This window comes from Schistocerca americana, unplaced genomic scaffold (assembly GCF_021461395.2).
Source record: "Schistocerca americana isolate TAMUIC-IGC-003095 unplaced genomic scaffold, iqSchAmer2.1 HiC_scaffold_1498, whole genome shotgun sequence".
NCBI lineage: Eukaryota > Metazoa > Arthropoda > Insecta > Orthoptera > Acrididae > Schistocerca > Schistocerca americana.
Genome location: NW_025725582.1, coordinates 20,001 through 25,000, shown reverse-complemented (window position 1 = coordinate 25,000; position 5,000 = coordinate 20,001). Strand labels below are relative to the sequence as shown.

Genomic DNA, 5,000 nt, shown 5'->3' with positions numbered 1-5,000 from the left:
TTTTAACCGCAACAACTTTAATATACGCTATTGGAGCTGGAATTACCGCGGCTGCTGGCACCAGACTTGCCCTCCAATAGATACTCGTTAAAGGATTTAAAGTGTACTCATTCCGATTACGGGGCCTCGGATGAGTCCCGTATCGTTATTTTTCGTCACTACCTCCCCGTGCCGGGAGTGGGTAATTTGCGCGCCTGCTGCCTTCCTTGGATGTGGTAGCCGTTTCTCAGGCTCCCTCTCCGGAATCGAACCCTGATTCCCCGTTACCCGTTACAACCATGGTAGGCGCAGAACCTACCATCGACAGTTGATAAGGCAGACATTTGAAAGATGCGTCGCCGGTACGAGGACCGTGCGATCAGCCCAAAGTTATTCAGAGTCACCAAGGCAAACGGACCGGACGAGCCGACCGATTGGTTTTGATCTAATAAAAGCGTCCCTTCCATCTCTGGTCGGGACTCTGTTTGCATGTATTAGCTCTAGAATTACCACAGTTATCCAAGTAACGTGGGTACGATCTAAGGAACCATAACTGATTTAATGAGCCATTCGCGGTTTCACCTTAATGCGGCTTGTACTGAGACATGCATGGCTTAATCTTTGAGACAAGCATATGACTACTGGCAGGATCAACCAGGGAGCTGCGTCAACTAGAGCTGAGCAGCCGGCCGCCCGGGAGTGTGTCCCGGGGGCCCGCGCGAACACGCAAGCGTCCGCTCAATTATTCTGCAAACAGGAGGAGGCTGAGCTCCCCTGCACAATACACCTCGAAACCCTCTCAGGTCCCGGCGGCGCGCAGCGCCGTCCTAAGTACTTGGTCGGGTTCGAGAGAGGCGCAATCGCCCGGAGTTTGGCGAGTAGACGCTTTAGGTGCGACCACCCGTGCTCCCAACTGAGCTTGCCGCTGCCGACAGAGGCCCGGGAGCGTGCTGTCGTGGCATTGCCGGCGGGAGACAACACGCGCCACCTACGGTGGCCGGCAGCTCCAACGCCAGCGCCACAGAAGGACAAAAGCCCCACTTGGGTGCCGAAGCGAACTCTCCCAGCACAGCGCACGCGCCAACACGTCCGCACAGCTGCGATACAAACCACCTGCGAGAACCGCAGAGGCGACCGAGCAGCAGACGGCGTCGCGGCGCCGAGCGCCGGGCGGCGGCGCATCCTCAGCGCACACAGTCCTCAATCGGACCAGCACACTGCAGATGTCCACCGCGCTTCGCACCGGGCCCGCGAGGACCTACTTTGGCCGCACGGCGCCGCGTGCAGGGTGCGCCGGCGCGCAGCTGCGCCGCCTGCCGCCTCCGTCGGCCGGCGCGCCTGCCACTGGCCGCCCCCACCAGCCGGCTGTAGCGCGTGCGCCCACGCACCGCGCGGCCAGCACGCCGGGAGGCCCCCCCTCACCGGCCGGGGACGGTCCCACCCAGCCACCGCCGCGTATCGCTTCACACCCACATGCCATTCACGTTCGTGGGCATGGTGGGTATCGCTGAAACAACCGGTTGGTAGCTCAACCGATCGTCGCCATCACTGATTCACCTCTAGCGAGAACAACCGCACCACAACCGTTTACCAGTTGTTCATTTGCGTAACGTCACCAGCAAACGTAGACGTCCATCGCCATTTGCAAATTCAACGATTGTTGCATGCCTGTGTCAGGTGTCACGACACACTATGTCTGCCCACATACACGCAACAACATGTGCACGCTTCGCGAACACGTGGAAGGTGGCCCCCGTACGTATGCGATGTCCATTGCGCGAACGACTGTCAACCGGCCTCTGTCGCATGTCGCAGATGTGGAACGCAGTGCACCATGCTATCACGGTGTGTGAGAAGAGACGACTACGTCTGACAACACGCGCCACTACATCAACAGACGGCTCATGCTGATCGCCATCCACGGCATACCATACTGCAATCCAGCTCTTATAGGGAGACGACACGTAGCTGAGTGCACAATATTTGGACCGTATGGTTCGCCGTTGTTGGCGCAGTCGTGGTACGGTCACACATGTACCACGATGTATCATTCAGTACATGAGGACCAATGTGCAGTACAGTGTGTGATTTGGACGTACAACATCAGCGGACAGTTGACACACGCCGTACCACAACGTAGGCTGTGCTTCGCCATGCAAATGCCAATGAACAACTGCGAAGGGCATTGAGCATGTACGTCCTGCTGCCATCCGCATTACAGTGTATAGCTGCAAGGTGTTTAACATGAAGCGATACTCTGGGGACCAGGCAGTGCGAGTAGCAAACTATATTGCGGGGGTTGCAGTTAGGCAACACCACACTAATTTAACGCGTCGTATGACAATTACAGAGCAGGTTAAGGCCCAACGTGTGTTGGGTTAAGGCCCAACGTGTGTTGGGTTAAGGCCCAACGTGTGTTGGGTTAAGGCCCAACGTGTGTTGGGTTAAGGCCCAACGTGTGTTGGGTTAAGGCCCAACGTGTGTTGGGTTAAGGCCCAACGTGTGTTGGGTTAAGGCCCAACGTGTGTTGGGTTAAGGCCCAACGTGTGTTGGGTTAAGGCCCAACGTGTGTTGGGTTAAGGCCCAACGTGTGTTGGGTTAAGGCCCAACGTGTGTTGGGTTAAGGCCCAACGTGTGTTGGGTTAAGGCCCAACGTGTGTTGGGTTAAGGCCCAACGTGTGTTGGGTTAAGGCCCAACGTGTGTTGGGTTAAGGCCCAACGTGTGTTGGGTTAAGGCCCAACGTGTGTTGGGTTAAGGCCCAACGTGTGTTGGGTTAAGGCCCAACGTGTGTTGGGTTAAGGCCCAACGTGTGTTGGGTTAAGGCCCAACGTGTGTTGGGTTAAGGCCCAACGTGTGTTGGGTTAAGGCGCAACGTGTGTTGGGTTAAGGCGCAACGTGGGTTACGTTAAGGCGCAACGTGGGTTACGTTAAGGCGCAACGTGGGTTACGTTAAGGCGCAACGTGGGTTACGTTAAGGCGCAACGTGGGTTACGTTAAGGCGCAACGTGGGTTACGTTAAGGCGCAACGTGGGTTACGTTAAGGCCCAATATAGGTTAGGTTAAGGCCCAATATAGGTTAGGTTAAGGCCCAATATAGGTTAGGTTAAGGCCCAATATAGGTTAGGTTAAGGTACAATATAGGTTAGGTTAAGGTACAATATAGGTTAGGTTAAGGTACAATATAGGTTAGGTTAAGGTACAATATGGGTTAGGTTAAGGTACAATATGGGTTAGGTTAAGGCGCAATATGGGTTAGGTTAAGGCGCAATATGGGTTAGGTTAAGGCGCAATATGGGTTAGGTTAAGGCGCAATATGGGTTAGGTTAAGGCGCAATATGGGTTAGGTTAAGGCGCAATATGGGTTAGGTTAAGGCGCAATATGGGTTAGGTTAAGGCGCAATATGGGTTAGGTTAAGGCGCAATATGGGTTAGGTTAAGGTACAATATAGGTTAGGTTAAGGTACAATATAGGTTAGGTTAAGGTACAATATAGGTTAGGTTAAGGTACAATATGGGTTAGGTTAAGGTACAATATAGGTTAGGTTAAGGCACAATATGGGTTAGGTTAAGGCGCAATATGGGTTAGGGTAAGGCGCAATATGGGTTAGGTTAAGGCGCAATATGGGTTAGGTTAAGGCGCAACGTGGGTTACGTTAAGGCGCAACGTGGGTTACGTTAAGGCGCAACGTGGGTTACGTTAAGGCGCAACGTGGGTTACGTTAAGGCGCAACGTGGGTTACGTTAAGGCGCAACGTGGGTTACGTTAAGGCCCAATATAGGTTAGGTTAAGGCCCAATATAGGTTAGGTTAAGGCCCAATATAGGTTAGGTTAAGGCCCAATATAGGTTAGGTTAAGGCCCAATATAGGTTAGGTTAAGGTACAATATAGGTTAGGTTAAGGTACAATATAGGTTAGGTTAAGGTACAATATGGGTTAGGTTAAGGCGCAATATGGGTTAGGTTAAGGCGCAATATGGGTTAGGTTAAGGCGCAATATGGGTTAGGTTAAGGCGCAACGTGGGTTACGTTAAGGCGCAACGTGGGTTACGTTAAGGCGCAACGTGGGTTACGTTAAGGCGCAACGTGGGTTACGTTAAGGCGCAACGTGGGTTACGTTAAGGCCCAATATAGGTTAGGTTAAGGCCCAATATAGGTTAGGTTAAGGCCCAATATAGGTTAGGTTAAGGCCCAATATAGGTTAGGTTAAGGTACAATATGGGTTAGGTTAAGGTACAATATGGGTTAGGTTAAGGTACAATATAGGTTAGGTTAAGGCGCAACGTGGGTTACGTTAAGGCCCAATATAGGTTAGGTTAAGGCCCAATATAGGTTAGGTTAAGGCCCAATATAGGTTAGGTTAAGGCCCAATATAGGTTAGGTTAAGGCCCAATATAGGTTAGGTTAAGGTACAATATAGGTTAGGTTAAGGTACAATATAGGTTAGGTTAAGGTACAATATGGGTTAGGTTAAGGTACAATATGGGTTAGGTTAAGGTACAATATAGGTTAGGTTAAGGCACAATATGGGTTAGGTTAAGGCGCAATATGGGTTAGGTTAAGGCGCAATATGGGTTAGGTTAAGGCGCAATATGGGTTAGGTTAAGGCGCAATATGGGTTAGGTTAAGGCGCAATATGGGTTAGGTTAAGGCACAATACGGGTTAGGTTAAGGCACAATACGGGTTAGGTTAAGGCACAATACGGGTTAGGTTAAGGCACACATTGTTGTAAGGAAAGGTGTTTTCGGGGGGGGGGGGGGGGCTGGTTTGTTGATTGTGATTATCGTAAGTAAATGACTGCGGCATCATCTGATTTGCCACGTCAGGGTGCACCTTTGGCTCATAACAGGCGGCGCTCTGATTCCATGCTTGTGGCAGACCTGTGTCTTTCATTCGTGCCATTGTTTGTGTGGTGTGACAGGAGGCAGTATTGTGATGTTGGGTGCACCCCTGTGTAGGACATGTGTGGGTGTTGGTGGCTTAGCTGAGCAATGGTGGTTGTCGGAAGGGTGGGATATTCTG

The 5,000-nt window shown here is 51.7% G+C and overlaps 1 non-coding gene across 1 annotated transcript in view; it reads right to left on the bottom strand.

Annotated features, from left to right (window-relative positions):
* The window catches only part of LOC124569453, a 1,910-nt gene extending 1,270 nt beyond the window's left edge, over positions 1 to 640 (bottom strand). The window contains exon 1 of the ribosomal RNA XR_006971240.1: positions 1 to 640. This exon is cut by the window's left edge and continues 1,270 nt beyond it. This is a non-coding gene — a ribosomal RNA (small subunit ribosomal RNA).
* Between the last annotated feature and the right edge of the window lie 4,360 nt (positions 641 to 5,000).